The sequence below is a fragment of the Rhinolophus sinicus genome, linkage group LG15 (assembly GCF_036562045.2).
Source record: "Rhinolophus sinicus isolate RSC01 linkage group LG15, ASM3656204v1, whole genome shotgun sequence".
NCBI classification, from domain to species: Eukaryota; Metazoa; Chordata; class Mammalia; order Chiroptera; family Rhinolophidae; genus Rhinolophus; species Rhinolophus sinicus.
Genome location: NC_133764.1, coordinates 29404217 through 29430496, shown reverse-complemented (window position 1 = coordinate 29430496; position 26280 = coordinate 29404217). Strand labels below are relative to the sequence as shown.

General features: G+C 41.0%; 1 protein-coding gene, 1 long non-coding RNA gene and 2 pseudogenes across 2 annotated transcripts in view; 1 reads left to right on the top strand and 3 right to left on the bottom strand.

The window, feature by feature from the left end:
- The window catches only part of PITPNC1 (phosphatidylinositol transfer protein cytoplasmic 1), a 215199-nt gene that overhangs the window by 70956 nt on the left and 117963 nt on the right, over positions 1-26280 (top strand). The window lies entirely within an intron of this gene.
- On the bottom strand, positions 11299-11636 carry LOC141568930 (small ribosomal subunit protein eS1-like; annotated as a pseudogene).
- Positions 17227-23097, bottom strand: LOC109447999 (large ribosomal subunit protein eL30; annotated as a pseudogene).
- LOC109448028 (uncharacterized) lies at positions 23373-25245 on the bottom strand. Its single transcript, XR_002137455.2, has 3 exons — positions 24950-25245; positions 23822-23905; positions 23373-23503 (listed from the first exon to the last, which is right to left on the bottom strand). It is a non-coding gene; the product is annotated as an uncharacterized LOC109448028 (long non-coding RNA).

Here is a 26280-nt window from a genome sequence, read left to right as displayed (position 1 = left end):
TCATCTTGGAAAACTGAAAGTCTGTACCCATCAAACAATGATTCTCCATTCCCTCAGCACCCACTAACCACCATTCCACTTGCTGTCTCTGTGCATTTGACCGCTCTACGGACTTTATATAAGTGGGATCATACAGTATTTTGTGACTGGCTTATTTCACTTAGTGTAACGTCCTCAAGGATCATCCAGGTTGTAGCACGTGTCTTCCTTTTTCAGGTTGAACAATGTTTCATTCCAAGTATATACCAGGTTTTGATTACCTGTTGAGGGAGGGTTGTATTGCTTCTCCCTTTTGGCTGTAGTGAATAATGCTGCTATGAACATGGGTGTGCAAATATTTCTTTGAGTCCCTACTTTGCATTTTTGGGGGCATATACCCAGAAGTGGGATTGCTGGTTCTTATGGTAATGGGCTCCCTTTTGGAAAAAGGAAAGTATCATGATTACCTGTGACTACCCTAAGAGTATAGGCCCTGATTGCCTACACTGCCCTCCTTTTCCCCCCATTTGTAGCCCACAGACCTCTGTGGTCACAGGCTTGGGGGAGAGGGGGAGGCCAAGTGTCTTGCCTCAGGCTGAGATCACCAGTGTTGACCTACTCCGTTTGGCCCTACATCTGATTAGCCCACTACAGCACGGAGAGAACAGATACATTGACAATCGTGTCATGTAAATGATTCCTCCTTTCTCCTTTTCTTGTTCTTTCCTTTTTCTTCTTTTGAAAACTAAGGTTTTGGTCTCTCCACAGCTACTTTAGCCTAAACTCCAGTAAATCCATGGCACTCCAGATTGGCTGTGCACAGGAGTCACCTGGTTGCTTGCTGACAGGTGTTATGATGGAATTGTGTTTGGGGTCAGACCCGGGTATGGGGATTCTGGAGAGCCCCAGTTGAGTCTGATGTGCACTCAGGTAAATGACTGACTGGAAATGAATATTTTCTCTATTTCTTTCTTGTTTTTCGTTATTTCTTTAGAACATATCTGCAGATTTGTAAATCTCAGCCCAAACTTTAAAGACTTTTAATAGACTTTTTTTTTTTTAATTAATGAGATTGCATGATGTAATTTTGAAACCAAGCATGAGGAGACCTGGGTCATACATACTCTTGTGTATGTCATTATCTAACCAGGATGATGAATTACTTAACTTGTCAGGATCGCAGTGCTTTTTTTTAAAAAAAAAAATCTTGGTTTTAAAATTAGAATATGGATCGGCAAACCGGTTAGAAGAATGAAATTGATGATTTAAAAACAAAAATGTCCCCTCTAGCTCTAACGTGCTCTGAATGAACAGGTGAAATTGATGGGGAGTGAGGGAGGCTTTGAGCGTGAACTCTGCCATGTTCTAGCCATAATGAGCAGGAGAATAAAGAACCCCCACACTAGGTGCTGCTGGGGGTTCTGGGGCCTCAGACGCAGCCTCGGGGCAGTTCTGAGCAGCAAATGGAAGGATACAAAATAAAGATCTGGAAGGCTCTGTAGTTGATAAAAAAGCAGGAATGTTGTACCAGGCAGACTGTTATAATGGGGACATTTTAAGTGATGGAGAGAGCATAGCAGGACTCTGGTCCAATGGAGGAGTGTGTCAGAGGCCCCTGTCTCCTTCAAAATTGTCACCTCCTTGCCACCACACACCATGTGCCACAAGCTGTTTACGTCAGTATTTTTTTGGGGGGGATTCTTTCAAAGTGTATACTTATTTCTCTCCTCCTCTGATCCTATTCGAGGAATGTGAACGGCTCAGGTTTTTGTGTTTGTTTTTCCCCCCTCTCCAAATTAACACAGCTAATGCGATTGAATGATGGTGCCAGAAACTATTAGTGTAGAAAACCAGAGGATGCAGTCCTACCCTGGACACCTCCAGGCATGGAATTTTACTTCCACGGTGATTTCTGAGGCCCATGGGAAAGTGAGAGGGGGTGGCCTTTTGGGGGTGGCCAGCTCAGCCTCTGGAACTGGGAGCAGGAGCCAGCCCCATAGCATGTGGCCGTCAGAATGACGCAGGGAGGCGTGTGAATGCAGCCGGCTGCTGCAGCTGGTGCACTTGACTCTGGGCAGTGCGTTCCCAGGAACCCGCAGGACACCGAGAACCATGAGTGATGTATCCCAGATCTGCCAGATGTGGGAGCCAGCGTGAGTCATGTCAGACCATTCATTAAGAAACGTTTTCTGGGTCATCTGGGCAAGGAACACTGGCTGTTTCCCCTGCTATCTGGGGCTGGAGGCACCCAAGTCCACACACCAGGATTCCCCAAGTTCACCATCATCTGTCTAAAATTACAGCCTGGTTCTCTGAGCAGACACGGTGCAGAACCCAGACTCTTTGATGGTCCCTTGCTTGTAATTTGTTAAAGGATTTCACCACTTTGGGTAGTGGAGGCTGGAGGGAAATTACTTAATTAAAAACATACATATAAGTTGCTGTGAGGTTTCTGTACATTCTATTAAGATCAGATGTGGTGGGATGGGGTATCTGAGAAGCCAAAAACTCTGCTGGCATTGCAGCCAATAAAATGCCAGGAATCATGGTCTTTTTTTTGTTGTTAGATGTGAGCAAGACAACTCATGGTGAATAACGTATTTATCTGAGAAGTTATAAGCTGACTTTTAAAAAACTCCTTGTGGGGCAGCCGGATAGCTCAGTTGGTTAGAGTGTGAGCTCTGAACAACAGGGTTGCCAGTTCAATTCCCACATGGGCCAGTGAGCTGCACCCTCCACAACTAGATTGAAGACAACGAGCTGCTGCTATGCTTTCGGAGGGGCGGCCGATGGCTCAGTTGGTTAGAGCATGAGCTCTCAACAACAAGGTTGCCAGCTCAATTCCTGCATGAGATGGTGGGCTGTGTCCCCTGCAACTAAGATTGAAACCGGCGACTGGACTTGGAGCTGATCTGTGCCCTCCACAACTAGACTGAAGAACAACAACGTGGAGCTGATGGTCCCTGGAGAAACACACTGTTCCCCAGTATTCCCCAATTTAAAACAACAACAACAACAACAACAAAACCTCCTTGTGGATAAATAACATACAACTAAAAAAGTAAATGCATGCATTTGTTGGGTAAAACTTCACAGCCAGGTAACTGTAGTGGGGTGAATGGTGCCCCTACCCCCAAAGAGATGTCTCTGTGAATCTCTGTGACTATGATTTTATTTGGAAGGGTGGTCTTTGGAGATATAATTAAATTAAGAAACTTGAGATGAGATCATGCTGGATGGGCCCTAAATGCAATGACAGGTGTCCTTGTAGGAGACAGAAGAGGACACAGACACACAGGAGAAGGCCACGTCAGGACGAAAGACAGAGAATGGAGAGATGTGGCCATAAGGAGCCGCTGGAGCCACCAAGTAGCTGGAAGGGCCAGGAACAGACTGTCCCCTAGACTTTTCAGGGGGAGCCTGTCGACAACTGGATTTCTGACTTCTGGCTTCTAGGCCTGTGAGAGCAGAAATGTCTGTGGTGTTAAGCCACCAAGTTTGTAGTAATTTGGTACCAAAACTAAAACAATAACCAACACCCAGATCAAAAAACAGAATGTTACACAATCCCAGAAGCCCCCTCCTGCCTCCTTCCCGTCTTCGCACCCCCTCAGGATAACCACTCTCCTGCCTTCTGTCACCATAGATAGGTGTTATGTCCTTGAAGCTTAATTACAGCAGTCCCTCCTTTTTCTTGGTTTTACGTTCCTTGGGTTCAGTTACCCTTGGTCAACTGCAGTCCAAAAATATCAAATGGCGAATTCCAGAAATGAGCAATTCATAAGTTTAAGATCGCGCACCCCTCTGAGTGGCATAATGAAATCTTGTGCTGTTTCGCTCCATCCCGCCCCAGATGTGAATCATCCCATTGTCCAGTGTCTCCAAACTGTATATGTTCCCTACCCGTTAGTCACTTTGTAGACATCTTGATTATCAGATCGTCTCTATCGCAGTGCATATACCCTGCATACATACATCTTTCTTCCTGTGCAAACATTTATTTCCGGTGTGGGCCCTCGAGAGTTCTCTCTTACATGCCCGCTTTGTGTGGTGAGCGGCAAAATCCAAGAAGGTGGTGTCTCTGTCAGCCTGGGTCCCCAAGTGACTAGAAGGATCCAGCACTCCTGTTGACTTGGATGAGCAAGCAGTAAATTGTCTTTTCTGAGCCCTGGAGATGTTGGGGTTCTTTGTTACCGCAGCGTAACTGGCCAATCCTGAGTGGTTAGCTATGAGCTAACATACACGGCAACTTACCGGGAGAGAACATGTGGCTAATTCTCTTATATTGTCACGGTGACATTAATAGAGAGTTTTGTTTTTTTTAATTTTTGTTTCTTTAACTGAAGACATAGAATCAGCATTTAAAAAGTACTGTAGAGATGGAACATCTTTGGATATGGGATAGTTGATCTGTTGTTGGTCATCTTTTGTTTGATTATTTTCCACTTCTTATGCTTATGATTTTGGAAATTCTGAAATACAAATGGATTTTTGGTGTTGCTAGGAATTGAATTCTGAGAAGGAATTGTTGCAGGAATTACAGAGAGCACTTTTGGAATCGTGCCAAGTTTAATACTTGTCCTTAGAGGAAAAAAATTCCAGAGAGCACACTTGAATTGGGGGGGGGGGGGGAGAACAAAATTTCAAAATATACCTCTCTAACAAATACTTGCATGAGGGAGACATTTCCCCTTCCCTGCTATTTTTTTCTTCTCCATTCCCTCCTCCTATTTAACGGCCTATTCTTGGGTATGGTAATTCCCCCATGTAAATTATATGAAAAATACTTTCGGTCTTCTAACTGCATATCCAAATATGCAACTTTTTAACTAGTTCCAAGAGGCTTCTAGTCCCCTTCATGGCTCTCTTCAAGTTGAGTCATATTGCTTGAGTTATTACTTTGTAAAAACCGAGTTAGGTTGGGTCCATTTATGACAAGCATTACCCCAAACTTGAGTCCCAGTGTCCCCGTGTTTATTCTGTAGTGATCTAGTCAACAGATAGCCCAATATTTGAATTCTACTCTGAGACACATGGAAAGCAGTCACGATTCCCCTCACGTTGAGCCTGCCTGAGAGCTTAGGTGCAATTAGTCCTAGGAAGGATGGTTTTCACCTCTGTCAGGCTTCTTGAATGATTTTAACCCAGACTCATACATGGTGATTGAAAGTGTTAATGTTACCACAGAAAGTTAGCAGAGTTATTTCTATTTAGAATAGAGAAGAGAAGGTTGAGGATGATAATTTCAACAATGGATAAGTGATTTTTTAATAAAACATTCAAAAGTCATACATAAATAATCCATATATATTTAGAGTAAGGAGTCCCTTTTGTCTCTCTTTTTTTTAATCAACGTTTATTGGGGCGACAATTGTTACATAGATTTCAGGTGTACAATTCTGTAATACATCATCAATAAAGCCCATTGTGTGTTCACCACCCAGAGTCAGTTCTCCTTCCATCACCATATACTTGATCAAGAAGTCCCTTTTCAATTTTCCCAATTCTGCCCTTCTCTACAGAGGTCACCGTAGTAAAAAAGGAAAGGAAAGGAAAGGAAAGGAAAGGAAAAAGGAAAGGAAAAAGGAAAGGAAAGGAAAGGAAAGGAAAAGAAGTGCTATTTTATACTTTCAGACCTTATTCTTTGCATTTACAAACATGAGAATAAGACTTATCTAGGTGTTTTTTCAAACATAAATGTCCACACAAGACATTATTATAAACACTTCAAATTTTTAAATTTATAATGGAAGTCTCTGTGTGGGTACAGTTATATCTGCCACAGTCTTTATAACAGCGGCTCATTAAATAGATGAATAAAAATGTAACAACTATTCCCTTCGTGATGGATGTTTAGGAAGTTTCTTTTTTTCCCCTCTATTACAAATAAGATAAACCTCTGTCTCCATAAACTCTTAGTTTATTTGCTTCTTTATGTCTTCCTGCATATGTGTATTTTCCCAGGATGGATTCCTAAGATGGAATTGTTGGTCTACAATACACACATCTTCATTTCTGATACATCTTGCCTTTCCAAGAGTTACCGTGTTATGGTCCTACCAATAGTGAACAGGTGCCTGGTTCTGCACAGTGTCTCCAATGCTGCCATTTCAAAACTCTCTTTAGTTTTTGCTAATCTGTTGAATAAAAAAAAAAATCATGGTTGATTTCATTTGCTTCTCCCTGATTTTTAATGAGGTCCCAACATCTTATCTTATGTGTGTTTATTGCCCATGTGTATATCCTCTTCAGAAACGTGTCTCCTCATAGCTTTTGCTCATTTTTTTTTAATGAGTTGTTTACCCTTTTAATTGATTTTAGGAACTCTTTATATATTTTATATATTAAGACAGTTAATCTTCAATACTATGTTACAAATGTTTTCTCCCGGTCTATTTGTTATTGCTTATGTGAGTGTATGTTTATGTTTTGTTTGCCTTTTTATTGTAGAGGAATTTAAAATTATTTTATAATCAATCTTTCAGTCTTATCTTCTGTGACTCCGGATTTCATGTCTTGCATTGAAATGCCTTCTACCTCCTAAGACTATAAAAATATTCTCCTCTCTTTTCTCACACAGTGAATTTGGAACCTGGCGCTATGTAAAATAGAATTCCTCTCTACATTTCTCTCCATATTCCAGTTCTTTAACGTTCTTCAATAAAATTTTATTCCTCTCTTCGTATAGGTCTTGTAGATTTTTTTCTTGTTGTTAAGTGTAGTCCTAGACATTTTATGATTTGGGTTGCTACTGTGAATGGGATCTTTTCCAGAAAAGTCTGATTAATTGCCCAGATTCACTCAGCAAACAAATAAGGGCTATCTATTTTTTGCTGGTGTTTTGCCTTTGCAGCACCTGAAACAGGATGGCACTTCCGGGGCACCCCCACTCATTGTGTGTGTTGGTTTCGGGCAAGTGGTAGATGGCTAGGCTGGTGATGGTGGAAGTATTGGATGGAGGGAGCACCCCAGCAGAACCTGGCTGTGCGTGCCTGACACCCTGAGTCTTGTCCAGGACTCCCCTTGACTGTTTAATAACAGATGGTTCCAGCAGGAGACAAGGGGACTCAGTAAAGATAACTTTGTGACCTTAATAAGGAATTAAGGTGGTTTTATCTCCAAATTTGAATGTTCTGTTTTTTTCTCAGTTACTTCTATTGCCTTGTCTTCCATCATATTTATTGGGTATATATAAAGCTGCCAGATAAAATATAGGATGCCCAGTTAAATTTGAGTTGCACCTAAACAATGAATAATTTTTGTACTATAAGTATGTCTCAAATACTGCATGGGACATATTTACACTAAAAAGTTATTTGTTGTTTATTAGAAATTCATATTGAACTGGGTGTCCTATATTTTATGTGTTGAATCTGACAACTCTACCTTACCTAAAGCAGACACATGCTCTCTCCCCTCAAGTAACTTACCTCCTAGGGATGGAGAAAGACTGTAGGGCAACTATCTGTATTCCTTACTGCTGCCAAAGGGCCCTTTCTAACTAGGTCTCAAGCTCTCTTTATAAAGATAAGCCTTTTCATTCATGGTCTAATCTCTTGCTGGGCTCTGGGCTCATTTCCCCACCACCAACAACCATGCCATGCCTAGGCCCTCTTCTTGCCCTCTACATCCTTGCCACTCTTCTCTCTCTCTCTCTCTCAGGTAAAAAGTACATAACATAAAAGTACACTCTTCATCATTTTTAAGTATGCAGTATAGTATTGGTAACTTTCTGCACATTGTACATATGCACATTGTTGCACAACAGATCTCTAGAACGTTTTCGTCTTGCATGACTGAAGCTCTACTCATGCAACAACTTCTGTTTCCTTGGCAACCCTGGTGACAACCAGTCTGTTTCTGTTTCTATGAGTTTGATTACTTTAGATACCTTATATAAGTGGAATGTTGCAGTATTTGTCTATTTTGTGATTGGCTTATTTCACTTAGCACAATATCCTAGGTTCATCGACGTTGTAGCACATAGGATTGCCTTATTTTGAAAGGCGGAATAATATTCCATTGTATATATAGACCACATTTTCTTTCTCCATTCATTGATGGATGGATGCTTCCACATCTTGGCTATTGTGAATAACGCTGCAATGGACAGGGGTGTCAAATAACTCTTTGATATTTTATTTTCAATTCTTTTGGATATATACCCAGAAGTGAGATTGTTGGATCTTTGTATAGTAGTTCTGCTTTTAACTTTTTTCTTTTAAAATTTTTTTTATTTATTTTAAGTGTATTTTTCCGGACCCGTCAGCTCCAAGTCAAGTAGTTGTTTCAATCTAGTTGTGGAGGGCGCAGCTCACAGTGGCCCATGTGGGGATCGAACTGGCAACCTTGTTGTTAAGAGCGCCACCCTCTAACCAACTGAGCTAATGGGCCGCCCCCTGCTTTTAACTTTTTCAGGAACATCCATACTGTTTTACCCAGTGGCTGTATCATTTTACATCCCCACCCATTGTGCACAAGGGTTCCAATCTTTCCACATCCTTGCCAACACTTGTTATTTCCAGGTTTTGTTTTGTTTTTGATAGTAGCCATTGTAATGGGTGGGAAGTGATATTTCATTTTGGTTTTGATTTGCATTTCCCTGATGAAATGCAAATGTGATGTTGAGCATCTTTTCAGACACTTGTTGGCCATTTGTATATATTTCTGGAGAAATGTCTGTTTAAGTCCTTTATCCATTTTTTATCAACTTATGTTTTTTGTTGTTATTGCATTGTGGGAGTTATTTCTATATTCTGGATAGTAACCCCTACTCTGACATCTGGTTTGCAAATATTTTCTCCCATTCCGTAGGTTGCATTTTCACTCTGATGATTGTTTCCTTTGCTGCACAAATTTTAAGTTTGATGTAGTCCAATTTGTCTATTTTTGGTTTTGTTGCTTGTGTTTTTGGTGTCATAGCCAAGAAATCATTACCCATTCCGGTGACTGAAGCTTTCCCCCTATGATTTCTTCTAGGAGTTTTATAGTTTCAGATGTTAATATTTAAGTCTTTAATCCATTCTCAGTTCATTTTTGTATATGGTGTAAGGGTTCATCTTCATTCTTTTACATGTGGATAATCCAGTTTTCCCAAAACCACTTGTTGAAGAGACTGTTCTTTTCCCATTGTGTAGTCTTGGCACCCTTGTTGAAGATTATTTTACCATATACATGAAGCTTTATGGGCTCTCTATTCTGTTCCATTATTCTATATGTCTGTATGCCAGTGCTATACTGTTTTGATTACTGTAGCTCTGTATTAAGTTTTAAAATTAGGAAGTGTGAGACCTCCAGTTTTATTCTTCTCTTTCCACTATCAGCCCTTCTCCCACTAACTTTGTGACTCCCACCCTCTGGCCTAAGCCAAACTAAGAAAAATAAGAACATAAAAAGTTTTCCATAAATCTAGCCTCTTCAGGTTTATTTCTAGATATCTCTTCTTTAGTATAAAGAAATTGTCTTTATACTAAAATTATATCGCTTTCTATTTTTTGATGTAACAATGCTGTTCTTTTAGGATATGATGGCAAAAGCAAGTTATTAACATTATTTCTAATTAATATGAAATAAAAAATTGTAATAACTCAGTAAAATAAAAGTTGGCAATCCTGTGTTGGTTTCTAAATTTTGGGGGCGGGGGGAATATTAATAAATAATCCTTTATATTTTTATTCAAAGTAACACATGCTCATGTTACTTAGAAAAACATATCAAATACTGTATTTTGTTGTGTATAATGAGCACTTTGTGAGGGAAAATTTGTGAGGGAAAAATAAGGATGCACGTTATATCTGGGTAGTACTAATTCCGTACCTGTATAAGTGTTTTAAATTCTTTTATTTATGCTTATGAGTTAAAAGTGTAACTCTAGAAATCAATAACAGTATCTGTATGCCAAATAATACCCTGCAATACAATAATTGGTTTTGTTCGACTTATGACAAACTTGCAACAACGAAGAGTTCTTGGCCTTCTGTGATGAGTAAATGTTGTAAATTTGTTACCAGCACGTACAATTTCTTGTACCATAATAAATTAAAAAGTAAATGTTAAAATTCCTTTATAATACAAAAAACATGTAAACAAATAAAAATTTGAATTAAAACCTTGCAACGAAAGATTTTTTTTTTTCCCCTGAAAGTTTGGGCCAAAAACACGGGAGTGTCTTATACATGGCAAAATACCAGTATTAAGGAACTTGGGGTGAACAGCTGGTCTGTTGCCTCCCCCTTTTCTACTACTGCCCAGAGGCAACTACATCTGTTTTTAGTTCTTTCATTGGTGGGCCTTCTTAATATTATTTTTATTTTATTTCATTTATTACATTTTATTTATTTATTTAAGATCACCAACAGGTTTTATTTGTCACATGAAAAGTCTGAATTTTAAACAGATTCTTGGCCTGGGAGCTGATGTCCATCAGCTTGTTTAACTTTAGCACCTGTCTCACCTCCAGTAGCTTTTCTGGAACTGCTACTGTCACCATGAAGCACCATAAGTTTTCCCAATTCAAACTTGGCTTCTTCAGCATCTTGGCTTTTCTAACAAAAGACATCATGGAGCAGATAAATAGATTGGCGAACCTTTCTACATCTTTTCCAGTGCTATCTAGAATCAATACATTGACCACTTCTTTCAATTCATTTTTGTCTGCCCCTCTCGGGTCATGGTTTCCATCATCTTCTTCTGGATTTGGTGGACCTGTTAATGCTGAGCATAAGAGGTCTTCCAAATCTGACTGCTGCGTTTTTTAGTAAAACTACACAGAATAGCCATAGGTAGTCTTTTTTTTTTTTTTTTAATTGGGGAAGGGGAACAAGACTTTATTGGGGAACAGTGTGTACCTCCAGGCCTTTTTTCCAAGTCAAGTTGTTATCCTTTCAATCTTAGTTGTGGAGGGTGCCGTTCAGCTTCAAGTTGTTGTCCTTTCGGTCTTAGTTGTGGAGGGTGCAGCTCAGCTCTAGGTCCAGTTGCCGTTGCTGGTTGCAGGGGGCACAGCCAACCATCCCTTGCGAGGAATCAAACTGGCAACCTTGTGGTTGAGAGCCTACGCTCCAACCAACTGAGCCATCTGGGAGCTCCAGTGGCAGCTCAGCTCAAGGTGCCATGTTCAATCTTAGTTGCAGGGGGCGGAGCCCACCATCCCTTGCAGGACTCGAGGAATTGAACTGGCAACATTGTGGTTGAGAGCCCACTGGTCCATGTGGGAATCGAACCTGCAGTCTTTGGAGTTAGGAGCATGGAGCTCCAACCACCTGAGCCACCGGTAGTCTTGACATCAACATGAGCTTTAGTCATGGTTGGCCATTTTTTAACCATGGAGCATATTTTGTCATGCATAAGATCCAGGCCATGGAAATTAGTCAGGCAGTTTTTGCCTTGAACATCCTCAGTAATTGACTTGAATTTTCTAATGCAGCTTCATCCTTCTGCTGGTCAGCGAGGCTCACTTCAAAAACACGACCCTTGAGACCATCAGATGCGATTTTGGTTCCTTGAGTTCTCCTGACTAGTGTTTTCCCAGTATTTCTTATATTAAACATTGCTGGTGCTTTCACATCATACCAATCTTTCTAAGAAAATGTGTCAACCACTTTGTCTTTGGCTCCCTTCTTGCCGCCTTTTCTAAGGCACTTATTCTTGCCGACCACCATCGTGCTGCTCATAGAGCCAAAAGGCCTTCTTAATTTTAAATGAATACTTACATGCTGTTTCTCAACTATCAATTTTAGATGTGTTCATTTTCCTCCCCTCTAGTGTGTCAGTGAGTTAAGGAGGATTTAATTTGCTTGTATTAATACTACCCCTCAGCTCTCCAGCCCCTCCTAATGGTTAAATAGTTTTCAACAATTATTAGGTTGGTGCAAAAGTAATTGCGGTTTTTGCAATTTTTTTAACCTTTTAAACCGCAATTACTTTTGCACCAACCTAATATTTTTAGTAGTTCTCTAGGTTACCTTTGTTACTCTCTGTAATACATTTCTGCCTCAGTACCCCCATAAGAAAAAGTATGGGAGAGGTAAACTTTCTGAATCCTAGCATGCCTGAAAATATCTTCATGTTGGTCTTCTACTTTGTGACTCAGTTTTGTTGTCTGTACAATGGGGTGATCATAATTGCACCTACCTCTTAGAGTTATTAATGAGGATTAAATGAGTTAGCATATAAAAAGCTGTTAGACCATCTTTAGTCCATAATAAATATGTTTGGTAAACATTAGCTGTTACCATAGTAATGGAAGCACATTAGATGTGCTATAGCTTTCAGCACTCAGAAAACCTGGTATGGATAACAGTAAGGTAATAAGAGGAAAGTTTGTGTGATTAAGTAAACAATCCTATTACCATAGTTGCACCAGAAGCCTATGAATTTTTCTTAGTGCTTTTCTTCTCATAAAATCATAATCAGTGTTTTAGGATTTACTTGTATTTTTAGGTCAGTAGGCTGTTTTCAACTCTAGATTTTTCAGTAAGGCGCAGTCATTTCCAGGAAATGGATTTAAATTATAATGCAAATTTGGTTTAGATGCCTGAAAGCCGTTTTGGAGGGTAACAATGCAAGCTCCTTGAGGAGGATGGAAAATTTAGGATATTGAAGATTTACGAAATAGGTTGGCCCAAGTACAAAAGCAGAAAAACAAAACCATCAGCCTGATGGTCTTCTAGTGGCTGCTCGGAACACTATTGAAGGGGAGTGCGGGCGGCATTTAGGCTGTTGACAGAACGTGATGTCTACCACAGGGTAGTAGTAGCAGTGTTCGTCATTCCTGGCCTCACCTTAACCCTTTCTTATAAAGGAAAGCACATGGCGTTATTAGGAAGCACTGAAGGGAGACTGGGTCTAGTCTTGGGGACCCAGGGAAGCTGTCTGGGGAAGTTTGAGTGAGTTTCGTTTAGGCAAAAGAAAGGAGGTTGAGAGAGCCGTAAGTGCAAAGACTCCTAAGAGGAGGGAAGAAGGCCGGTGTATCTGAGGCACAAAACTCTAAATTGGAGGAAGGCACTTGCAGGAAGAGGCACCCGCTCACTCAGGGCGTCTGTCATGGGCCACACTGAAGACTAGGCTTTATTCCAAGAGCAGTTGAAGGGATTTGTCTTGGGAAGCAACAAAAACAGATTTGCAATGAGGAGAAGGGAATCGAGAGGGACAAGAGTGGATCTGGGCACTCCTCTTCGGAAGCCATTATAGGGTCCAGAGGGAGGTGGTTGTATCTTAGACCAGGGAGACAGTGTCAGATGGAGGGAAGTTAGCGGGATTGAGAGTTATTGAGAAATAAATCTACAGGGCGAGCTGGGGTGTGGGGTGTGGAGGCATCCTGGATTTCCCACTTGTGGAACTGGGCAAAAGGTGATAGGAACTGGGAGAAACCATATCACTGAGGGAACTGCTTCCTCTCACAGATGAGTGCACTGAAATTTAGCGAAAGTAAGGGACCCTGGTTCACAGAGCTGGCCATAGCATTCTGGTGGCCGGTTATGTCTTCAAAGGAAAAGGGGGCCACGTGGCCCAGTCCCTGTCTCACACACTGGGTACCTTCTTTGCAGCCTTGGTATTTTCTCTAACCTTCCAGGAATCTGTGGAATAGGACCACTTGACCACTCTATTTGAACATAAGTTGTTTTCATTTTCTTCTGTATCAGCCTTGAAGTGTATCAGCAAATGAAAACAACATTGTATAAACAAAACACAAAACAGCTACCCAGGTCGTCCTGTTTTCTCAGGTAGGTGCAAAACAGGTCTTATCTAAAGCAGCTGAAAAGGCACAGATGGAATAATTGCACTGCTCTTCCAGGAACAGGCAACCACATGTGCAAAACGATTGAAGAACAAGTTTTCAAACCTTCTGCTGCAAAGCTCTAAGGAAATGGCTAAAATCCTTCTAGAACCCATTTCTCTGTGAGCAAAGGGAAGACCTGGACAATGATTTTAACAAAGCAATGCTAGGCATATTTGTAATTTGAGTCATCTCTCAAATTTTTTTGTTTCTTGGTCAGTTTAGCTAAAGGTTTGTCAATTTTGTTTATCTTTTCAAAGCACCGACTTTTGGTTTCATTGATTTTTCTCTGTTGTTTTTCTATTTTCTATTTCATTAATTTCCACTCCAGTTTTTATTATTTCCTTCTTTCGGCTTGCTTTAGGTTTAGTCTGCGCTTCTTCCAATGTCTTCAAGTGGGAGGTCAGGTTATTGATTTGAGATCTTTCTTTTTTCATAAATTCACTTATAGCTATACATTTCTCTTTAGGAGCAGATTTAGCTGCATCTCATGCACTTTGGTATACTGTATCTTCATTTTTACTCATCTAAAAGTATATACTAATTTCCTTTGTGATTTCTTCTTTGTCCCATTGGTTATTTAAGAGTTTAATAGCCACCTATTTGTGAATTTCTCAAAATTCGAATTTCTTTCTGTTGTTGCCAGAGAACATGCTTTGTATGAATTCAGATTAAATTTACTGAAGTTTGTTTGATGGTCTAGCATCTGGTCTGTCCTGGAGGCTTCCAGGCGCACTGAAAAGAGTGTATTCTGCTGTGTTGAGTGCAGTGTTCCATAGATATGTCAGGTCTGGTTGGGTTTTAGTATTGTTCAATTCTTGTTTCCCTGTTGATCTCCTGCCAAGCTGTTTTATCCATTATTGAAAGTGGGATGTTGAAGTCTCCAACTATTATAGTTTAATCATCTATTTATCCCATCAATTCTGTCAGTGTTTGCTTTCTGTATTTCAGGGCTCTGTTAGGTGCATACATGTTTATAATTGTATCTTCCTGATGGGTTCACCCTTTTATCATTGCTCAGTGTTCCTCTTAATCTCTGATAACATTTTTTGTTTTAAAGTCTCCTTTGTCTGATGTTAGTGTATCCATTCCAGCTCTCTTATGGCTATTGTTTGTATGGTATTTTTTTCCATCTTTTGCCCTATTTTTTTAACTTCGAATCTGAACTTCCTTGTAGACAGCATATAGGTGGCTCTTGTTTTTTATCAAGCCTGATCATCTCTGCTTTTTAACTGAATTGCTTAAAACTCACATTTAGGGGGCCGGCCCGGTGGCTCAGGCGGTTAGAGCTCCATGCTCCTGACTCCGAAGGCTGCCAGTTGGATTCCCACACGGGCCAGTGGGCTCTCAACCACAAGGTTGCCAGTTCAATTCCTCGAGTCCCGCAAGGGATGGTGGGCTCTGCCCCCTGCAATTAAGATTGAACACGGCACCTTGAGCTCAGTTGCCACTGAGCTCCCGGATGGCTCAGTTGGTTGGAGCGCATCCAGTCAACCACAAGGTTGCCAGTTCAACTCCCACAAGGGATGATGGGCTGTGCCCCCTGCAACTAGCAACGGCAACTGGACCTGGAGCTGAGCTGCGCCCTCCACAGCTAAGACTGAAAGGACAACAACTTGACTTGGGGAAAAAAAAAATGTCCTGGAAATACACACTGTTCCTCAATAAAGTCCTGTTGCCCTTCCCCAATTAAAAAAACAAAACAAAACAAAAAAAACCTCACATTTAATATTGTTGATATAATTGGATTTGTATCTGCTATTTTGCTTTTCGCTTTCTTTTTTTATTAAGTGAATATTTTATAGCGTAGCATTTACATTATTTTCATGATTTTTTGAAACTTTTAAAAAAGTTATTCTCTTAGTAGTTGCTCTTAGACTTACCACATACATAATAACTTATGAATCTATTTCAGAATTATACTAACTTAATTCCAGTGAGCTATTGAAATGTCAGTCCTGTATACAAGTAGGTCTATTCTCTCTTCCCTCTTTCTGTACTATTGTTGTTATGCATATTACATCTGTATATGTTATAAACTCAACAATACATTGTTATAATTATTACTTTATGTAATTTTAAGTCTTTTGGAGAAACTGAGAGAAGAAGGGAGAGTTTATAGAGTTTGTTTTATTAACCTTCTTATTTACTGATTCTGGCTCATTTCATTTGTGTCTGTGGATATGAATTACCATCTGGTACCATTTCCTTGCTCTAATACAGCTTTGCTCCCACTCACCTCATTTGTGCTGTCAAATATATTGTCAAATATATTACATTTCTAATTACATGCATATTGTTTTATACTATTGCTTTTTAAAATCAATTAAGACAATGAGAAAAATATGCATTTTATACTACTTTTAAAATTACGAGTATATAATTACCTTTACTGGCACTCTTTTTTTCCATGTGGATTTCATCTGGGATTGTTTGTGATATTTGAGGTGCCATTTATATTATCTCCTACCTATTTGTTTTGGAAAACAACAACAACAACAAAAAACAACCCAAAACAATACACAGCAACAACAAAAAAGGAAATTCTCTTCAGCTCTTCTATTTTTTCTCTGCCAATTCTATAACGTGAGTGTTGTATGAGACTGTTAACCTTAATACACAGTAGCGGTCACCATGCTGTTCGTGGTTGCCCATCTGTCTGAATGCTTGATTTTCCCTAAAAAGAGAGATAACAGTAGTTAAAAGTTGTCAGCCAGTACACAGCATACCTGACGCTCAGGCACAAGACCAGAGGATAGAACTGTTCTAAAACATAGTAAGAACAGGCTTGTAATGACCCTCACCAACCCACAGCTTAAAAATCAAAGCATAGGAGAGAATTTTAATTGCCTTGATCATTTTGGCAAGATAGTGTTGTTTTGTTTTGTTCCTACTCTCCTATGACTATAAATTATGTTTTGTTGTGCTTTTGTTTAATCTTGTTCTGATTATGAAAGTGCTACATGCTCTGCTCACTGAGATTATTTAGGCAATTCAGTAGAAAATAGAAATTTCCTAACCCAGAGATAACTACTGTTAATACTCTGGACAGTCTGTTCTCTCTCTCTGAATGTGTATTTGTTTATATGTACATATAATATTTCAATGACGTTTAAATTTGGATTTAGGTTGTTTTAAGCCTAAGAGTAATAGCCACGTTCCCATCTGTTTTTCTTGCTTCTGATTACAGCTTCGCGTTTATCACCTAAGATTTAATATGTCGTGTTCCTATTTTTATTTTCTGTTAATTGTAACTTGTAGTTTTGATTTCCATGATAACCAAACGTTTATCAAAAGGTTCTTTTAAATTTCCAAGTGTTAGGGTTTTGCTTTAGACTTCTGGGGTTTGGGGTGAGGGGGTGCAGGAACGGGTGACAATGAGTCCCGTATAGTTTCTTCTTGGAATTCATTGTTGTTGTTTATTTTCTTTTAAACATTCTGGCCAGTTTTATTAGAGAAAAATTTCTCATGATTTACTTTTCACCAGTCTGTCTCAGCATGCTTCCAATGATACCGGTATCCCTGGGATCAATGACAGCCAGTGTGCACACTCGGTCGTATTTTCCACACACTGTGCCCAATTCAGCATTGTGTCCACTGTAGTGACAGATACCAGTCATGGCCAAGATGGCGTAGCAGCTCTAATTCAGGTTTCCTCAAGGCTGGGCAGTTGTAGGCGAGAATGACCAGTTTGGCGTTACCTTGTGTCATCATTTTCAGAGACTGCTTATACCCTAGCATGTGTTTTCCACTTTTTGCAACAAGCTGGAGCTTAGAGTTGATTGATGCCAGTGACTTTTCATCTTTTTTGCTGCTACCATCTCCCTGCCTCAGGTGTGGGACGGCCCCCACCCAAGAGCAGCCACCAACACGGCCGGAGAGCGAGAAAGCTATTCAGGTTTTTATTGTGGTTTACTATACTGTATGATTAATTTTTATGCGTTCCATGAGCACATAGAATGAAAATATAGCACCTTTTATCATGAATTAAAATCACTTCTTTTTATTTGTTCTTGTCTACTGAATCGCTGAGCATCTTTTTATTGTGGCTCTTTGTGTTTCATTTTTAGTTTTGTCTCTTGTAAGCAAAAAACTGCGTTTTGCATTTTTCAACCCAAGATGAAAGTTATTTCCTTTAGATATGGAAGTGTAACTTCTACTTATGACTCTAACTACTAGTATGATCTTATTTCATTTTATTCTTATATTTTACTTTTCCTGTAACACCTGCTGTTTCTCTGTGCACTGTAGTGTTGCTAGTGATTTGAAAGTTTGTAATTTTTCCCGTCGTTACCTTTAGGTTTTGCAAAAGCACTCTCAACCTTTTCCTTTTCCTGTTATCACTGTCCAGGTAACCGGTATTTGGAGTAGTACTTGTGTCTTCCCTCCCCTTCCTCTTTTCTGTTCTTTCGTGCCACCTCTACCTACAACAATACGTAGAATTCAGAATGTTATTAATGCTTTGTTTTGCATTGTATATTAATTGCATTGTATTTCTGTCACTATTATATGTACAACGATTAGACATAACTATGTTGTTGGTTTCAGTGGACACTACAGATATACCCTATCTTGAGCTCATAATCTTGATTCTTCTTCCGACATCCGGAGGAGATCCTCGAGTGCTGTTTTTGAGAACACCTGTAGGGCTTGTGTTTGAGCCTTTGCACGAGTTGTAGCCCTGTCCCACAGCTTGGCCTTAGGTGACATTTTGGAGGAACTCTTTCCTCTCAAAATTCATTGGCTGGTGTTTCTTTGTATTCTTCCCAGCAACATTAGCTTCTGCCTCTTTACCTAAATTGCACTGGCGCTTGCCCGCATGGCATTTTGGGTGTATGCCTTGTCCAGTTGTTGGCCCTCTGTTGTTACTCCATCCTTGAAGCCCCTTTCCTGCCCTCATGGGACTGGCCTAATCTTAGTCCTGTTCTTTCCTCTCCCACCTCCTTCAAATCATCATGCTTGGGGAGATAAAACTGTGTGCTAGGTAGATATTAATTAGTGATACTGAAAGCTCGCTTTGTTGTGGGTAAGCATATAAATCATATTTAACTGGCTTTTACCAACTGAAAAAATTTCAGTGTATTTTAATAATAAGAGAAAGTGTTGAAGAAAAGGAGAAGCAAGAAAAAGTGAAGTAAGAGCTTACACAAATTTTCAGATGAAACTAGAGATCTGTAGATGTTTAACATTCCCACGTATTTGGCAGCATGGAAGAGGCATTAAGTTTATTATTTCCTCATATCCTGCTGGAACTCAATGCATTTCCTTAAGAAACATTATTAGAAATGGCAGTTGGGCTCTGCTATTTAGGGGAATTATGGGTAGTAGTCTCTTCCAGGCTGACCTAAAAACGTTATTTTTATAGGAGGGTATATTTGGAGCTTTAAGACACATTGGCTTGAAAAGGAAATTCTAGAACCCAGTCCACTCAAATTGGAGACAGATTTTACTTCAACAAGTCTCAATACACAATCTGCTCACTTTATGCAGAGGTTTGCAAATTATTTTGAAAAGATACGAGGGTCTGCCTCTTTTGGGTAACTTCCAGGCTCTGGTCACTATGAGTCATCTAAATGTGTTGGAACTCAAGGTTGAACATAGGGAATTGGGTGAATGAAGAGGAAGAGAAATGGGGGGTAGCCTCAGCATAGCGTTCGTCCCTCCTTCCTCCAGTCCCAGGTCCCTGACCAATCTGGGGCTGTGGCAGGAAGTGCTAATGTCTTTCCCCTGTCTGCAGATCTAGGCATCAGAGCCACTTTTGGCTCTCTTGGCCATTCTGTTGCCCACTTTCAGGGAATCCTGACCTGCCTTGTCGCTGACCTCTGCATCCTGAGGTGCCCAGAGTTGACTTGCACACTCTCTCCTCTCTGGGCCCTTTGCTGATAACGGCCCTCCTGCCCTACTTAGATGCCAGGGCATTTGCTTTGGTTGCCTTTCTGAGTTTCTGTTTCAGAGGCTTATCTAATGCCCCAAGCCCTACGCAACTCGTGAGGATGCCTTTGTACGGTGCACAACCTATGTGGCAGTGTGTGTTCACGAAGACTTCCTGATTCTGTCTGTCCTCCTCCCCAGGAATTGGAATCCTGCCCTAAAATGTCAGCATAGGGTCACCTTTTCTATGCCAGTTTATTTCTTTATTTGAAAAATACATGCTCCTTATAAAAACGTCAAACCTTTTAGAACTACATTTCCTGCAATCTTCTCTTAGGTAATTGCCATTAATAATTATATATATTTTAATTTTCCCCCCAATTCTTATACTTGAACTTGTGTGTACATTGTACCAAAACTTCTGCTCTACCTACTGTTTTACAGCTTACATTTTTCCACTTAACTATGTATCTGAGGCATCTTTCCATTTTGTCAAGTAGAGATCTGTTTCATGATTTAATGGCTGTATTGTATTTCATTATTTGGATGTACCTTGATTTATCTAACTGGTTCCATTAATGGACATTTGGAGTTTTTCCAGCTTTTTGCTATTGCATATATTGTAGCCATGAATAATCTTAAGCATATAAATCTTTGCACAATTGCAAAACAGTTTCTCTAGGATAAATTCCTAGGTAGAGTAGCCAGGTCAAATGGTATAAATGTCTTAAATTTTAATAGATAAAATCATCTTCTTAAAGGATTTAAAGACTTTGCTGTCCCACCACAGTGTGGTTCAGGGTCTGTCCCCTCCACCTCACCTACAGTGTCTTTGTAATCTTCACTCATCTGACAGACAAAATGTTTTTGTTTGCGTTCAATGTTTTTTTTCACATGTCTTCCCATTGTAAAACTCTGGAGTGATACTGATTACTTGATACTGAAGTTGAGTATCTTTCATTGTTTATCGGCCTTTTGTATTTCTTTAAATTCCTGCCCGACTTCTACTGATCATATGCATTTTAATTCCTCACTTCTGTCCGTGCTCTACCTTCCAGGATGGAAAATCCATCCCCTTCCTTCAGAACTTCGTGCCAACCACCACTTCCTGCCTCAAAGCTGGAGAGTGATGTCCAGGCCAGGACTTGTGGTGGGAAAGACCCGGGTTGAGTCCCAGATGCCCAGCTGCTTCACATTAGTGTTTGACCTTTGATAATTTTCTTAATCTTTCTATGCCCGTTTCCTCATTTAAAAACTGAGATGGAACAAAGGGTTGCCAGGATGAATTTTATATAAGGCACTTAGTCCTTGCCTCTTACAGTGCAAATGGTCAGTAAGTGCTATTGTTGTTGCTGTAATAAGTTGTACTCTTTGTTTTCTAATTTATGCTTTCTGACCGTTATCAGTATCGAGATCATTATCAATATTTGAGATGGTGAAGCATATGGGGGAAATCATTTTTTTTCTTAAACTTTTATTTATTTTAAGTGGTTTTTCTACTACCCATCAGCTCTAAGTCAAGTAGTTGTTTCAGGCTAGTTGGAGGACGCAGCTCACACTGGCCCATGTGGGGATCGAACCGGCAACCCTGGTGTTACGAGCATTGTGCTCTAACCAGCTGAGCTAACTGGCCACCCCTGGGGGAAATCTTTGAAAATAGAGCTATGCTAAAGCATTTACAGTGTTTTATGTCTTCTCCATTCCTGTAATTGTCCCGGGGCTTGAACATTAATCAGGCATCTTAGCTCTGAATATAACACTTTCCAGTAGTAGTATTCTGCTGTGCACCTCTCTTCTCTCTCTTTATTATAACTGAGTTATACCTAATCAGAGGTTACAGTATGTGGCTAAATGTAGCTCACCCATTTTTTATGTTTCTACAGAGTGTTGTGAGTTGTTTTTCAATTTGAGCCAACATTTAGAAGTTGGGACATTCATATAAAAATCTAGGTTTCTAGCCTTTCTTGAGAAATAGGGAATGTTGGGAAGCAGGCACTCGAGCTGAGTTGCTGCTGTGCCCTGTAGACAGGGCCTGGCTGCCCCAGGTTTCCATGCCCTCCCTTCTTTTCTTCCCTTCCACCCTTCGTTCTGTCCTCCCCATCCTATGCAGCTGGATATCATTTGTAATTCATCATCACACTTGACTTGATGCTTTCTTTATGGTAGAGGAATATTTCTTGGTATCCATGTCTCCTAAAAGTGGGAAACTAAGACAAAAATATTAAACCGAGTATATTTCTGTATATATAAGTGAAGGGTATTCCCCTGTTTTTAACCTGCCGAGGAAGTGTGTCAGTTGTTCCTCTTCCCCATTGGCTTCATTCATTGACCTGACCTGCCAATCCCTTGGAGGCAATGGCGACCAAGTTTTGTTTTGTTTTGTTTAAAGGTTTTATTGGGGAAGGGGAACAGGACTTTATTGGGGAACAGTGTGCACTTCCAGGACTTCTTTCCAAGTCAAGTTGTTGTCCTTTCAATTTTAGTTGTGGAGGGCGCAGCTCAGCTTCAAGTTTTCCTTTCAGTCCTAGTTGCAGAGGGTGCAGCCCAGCTCCAGGTCCAGCTGCCATTGCTAGTTGCAGGGGGCTCTGCCCACCATCCCCTGAGGGGCTCGAGGAATCGAACTGGCAACCTTGTGGTTGAGAGCCCACTGGCCCATGTGGGAATCGAACCGATAGCCTTCGGAGTTAGGAGCATGGAGCTCCAACCGCCTGGCAAGAAGTTTTAAAAGCCTGCCCCTAGGGGGCGCTCCAGGGGCTGCTCTCCTTCCTTTACCCCGGTAGTTCTCCCCCTTACCCTGGGAACTGTAAGTACCCAGGCCTGGGTGTTGGGGTGTTCTATCTCCTGCCCCACACCTACCACAATGAGCAAGGGCACCTTTCGGGATGAGTCAAGAGGAGGAACGTTTATTGGACTTGTGTCTAGGGACATTGTCTTCCTTGCTGCACGGCCTGAGGATCCCCAGTTTCCCCATGAAACTGTGGGTTATGCGTTCTGGGATACTCAGGCTGTGGGGCTGCCCGCCCTGGGAAGGCCAGGTGACGAATGAGACCAGGCGTGCGCTAGTCTCTGGGAGGAGTGAAGCGCATCCATTCTTTTCCTTGTGTTCTTTTCTGTGGACTGTCCATCCTTCACTCTCAAACTAGTAAGGTGTAGAGGGTCACCCTCTGGCCATGGACTTGGAGACAGTGCAGCCATACTGCCTGCATGGCTCCAAGTCTCAGGGCGGCTCTCCCTGGCAACACAACTGCCCGTTCACCATGGCGTGGGGGCCACGTTGGCTTGAGGCCAAAGCTCCGCTAGTGTGAGTACTGTTTGTTTCAAAGAGAGCAGCCTCTTGGTCAGTTTCTCCCCAAAAATGTGGCTTAACGTGGCTAGTTGAGGACCTGGGTGCTCAGGCGCTGGTGGCAGAGCTCAGCATCACAGTACTGACCCCTCCCCACTTCGTGCAAGTGCAAATGATCCAAGTGCTCCATCCGGTGTTCCCAGGCAGCTTGGGCTTCCTGTCCCAGTATTTATATTTTATCATCGTTTTTTGTTTATATGCCTATTTCCCTTACCAGAATCTAAGCTCCTTGATTCCAGGGACTGTACTTTACTATTTTAATATCCGTGGTGCCCAGGATATTAAATTGGTGTTTGGAAAATATTTTGTAATGGACTTAATTTTAAAAAATTTTATTGTCTCTTTTGTCATATGAAAAGCTATTTTCTAGGTGCTATGGTAATACAAAAAAAAATTTACAATGTATATATTCTAAAGGAGTTTATTATCCATTTTGGGGTGATAAGTTCAATCATTCATTCAGTTATTCAACATTAGTGAGTATCGGAACTCTCAAATTATCACGGTGTGTACGCCACTTTCCAATGGTTTCCAGTCTAGTAGGGGAGACAGACATAAAATGGTATAAAATGAGCAGGACAAAATGTGGTAAGTACAATGATACCATTTCTAACAATCGTTAAAAATACATAGTAAAACATAAATAGCTCAAAACAGCCGTGGGAGAACTATCAACAAAGCGATGAATGACGTGGTAGTTGTCAAGTGGAAGTAAAGCTCAGCTTTCCTAGAGGTCATTAAGGGGACATTAAGAAGTGTCGCCTGAGAAAGGGGCTGCACGACAAAATCAGTGGTTCATGGTTCATCTCAGTACAGCGAAGGCCCCAAGGAGTCCTGTGTTAAAAAAAACCTACCTTTGTTTGACCCAGTGTTTCCCGCACTTGACTATGGAGCTGTCATTCCTTAAAGTTACTGGGAAATGCTGGTGTAGGTACCATCTGTAATGAGAAATTGGTAGTTCTTAACATTTTGGAGGACATGGACCTTCTGAGAAATTAATGGCGGTGGTAGGGATGGTACACAATTCACGCATCCCTTGAAATCCATCCAAGACCACTGTCCATGATCTGAGAAAGAAAAGAAGGAAGCAAATCTCAGGTAGGAGTGATGGGTGTGGGTGGAGACAAAGAAGCTGGAAAAGATGGGTGTTGTTCAGGGTCAATCAGTTGGACTGTGGGGGAGAGGGGACCACAGTGGGATCGGAGGAGGCCAACTGTGGGAGGCCTGAAATGCCTGGTGAAGCATTAACAGTCCTCAATGACCAACTGACTGTGAAGGTCAAGGGAGAGTGGAGGCTGAAGATGACTCTATTCACACAGACGAGTCACGGTGGGAGTATTTACAGAAATAGCAAAGTCACAGAGCTGAAGCTTCATATTAAGACCTATGCTATTATCATATTGAAATGTCCCAACTTGCCTTTATTAGCCAAGGCTGAGTCTCCCAACTGCAAATTCATTTTAAGAACTGAATTTGCCATCTAACTGGGCATCCTACCTTGAACAGTTAAAAATCAGATTGGTCTGACTTCTAATTTTAGAAGGAATCTGGCTGACCTGCATTGCGCTGTTGCTAACTGGAGTCCGTTACCTGGGTGACTAGATTTACAATATGTCAGTATGCAAATACCATCTGCCCAAGAGGAGGAAAGAAGAAAGGCCTCCTTCCTCTGGGGGTTGTCAGCTCTTCTGGAAATGTCTTCCTCTGGGAATGAGGTGGAGGGAAGAGAAGAGAAAGGAAAACCAGGGAAGAAGATGTGATTTTTCACTTTTAGAGCCCTTTCCTACAAAGGAGTTTGGAGTTTGCCTTATGGCTGATCCTGTAAGGTAGATCATTAGGGACAGACGTGTGGGGTTTGGATTATACATTTCTTCTGGAGGAGTGAGCAGAAAGAGTAGCATATAGCACTTCAGTATATCACAAAACACTTAGATTCAGATAATTGCAATAGCTAATGAAGCCTTTGAATATACGACTCTTACCTTCCACAATGCCATTAGGAGTCTGATTTCAATTAATCAGAGTGTCTGAGCTAGGCTGGGAGCCTGCTGCCTTTGTCTTGAGCTCTCAAGAAGGGTGAATAGAGGCCGATATTCCATCGCATTTTCCTACACGTCAGGTTGACTGGGTGAGCTGAAGAGGTTTTTTTTTCCATTGAATATATTCAGCTCCTGGCCTGCATATTGTTTCAGCCTGGGGTTTGGAATCACACTGGGAAACATTCAAAGCTGAAAGCAGGAACTTCTATTCCTTCTCATGAAATGACTGTCACATCAGCTGTCAGCTGCAGGAATGTCTTCCACCCACGCATTTTGTGAGTCCAAATTGGATGGACTCATTAATTTTAATTTTTACTTTAACATCTCAAGGACTTGTATGGGTGGGTGTGCTTCCTTTAATTGCTATGTGTCAGAATTTATGTAGGAGGAAGTGTTTCCAGGAGCAGGGCTGAGAACCTTGGGCTCTTGGCTTCTAATTTTGTCCCCCCTGCTAACTTCCCGTGTGACCTCTTCTCTCCTTGCTCTCTTTATACTGCTGTCTCCCACCTTTAAAAAAACAACACCAAAAAAAAAACCAAAAACCCACCTCCTAACATCAACCTAAAACTATCAGCAGCGTGCAAGAGTAAAGAAAGTCACTTTATTCACCAGTATACTTTTCACTCAGCTTTGTAAATAGCCTTTTTATTTGATTGTCAAGCAAGTGGCTATGGAGATTAAGGCCAGAGACGGGAGGGCGGATCCTGAAGGTCAAATGCCAGCGTTCAAATCCTAGCTCTGCTACTTTCTAGCTGGGCGGCCTGGGGCAAGTTACTCAACCTCTTTGTGCACCAGTTTCTTCAATTTGTAAAATTGGGATAATAATATCACCTACCTCATAGGATTGTTGTGAGGATTGAATAAGTATCCTGACCCTAGAGAAGTTAGCACTGTGTGGTAGCTTTTATTATTATTTCTATCAGGCATCTTCAGGGGTTCTGGGAGTTGTGAAGTTTTGCCGTGAGCAAGTAAATGTCCAAGGTTTGTTTGCAGGCTATTATGCCCCCTTCCTTCTTGCCAAGCTCGTGCCTATTGAGTCATAAGTCAAGCCTCATTTTCCACGTGACATCCTCCTGGAAAATGATAGCTCGTGCTGCTGCTTCGTTCCCAACCCCTCGCACACTTTTCGCCTGTGCTGCATTAGATATGCTGTCTTAGCTTCTCATTGTCGTGTCGAGTTTAGCTCTTGGTTGTCCCCACAGAGGAATGAAAAGTTGCCCGTGATATTTGTTCATTGGACGTACCCAAGTGTAAAATAACAGTGACACGAGCAA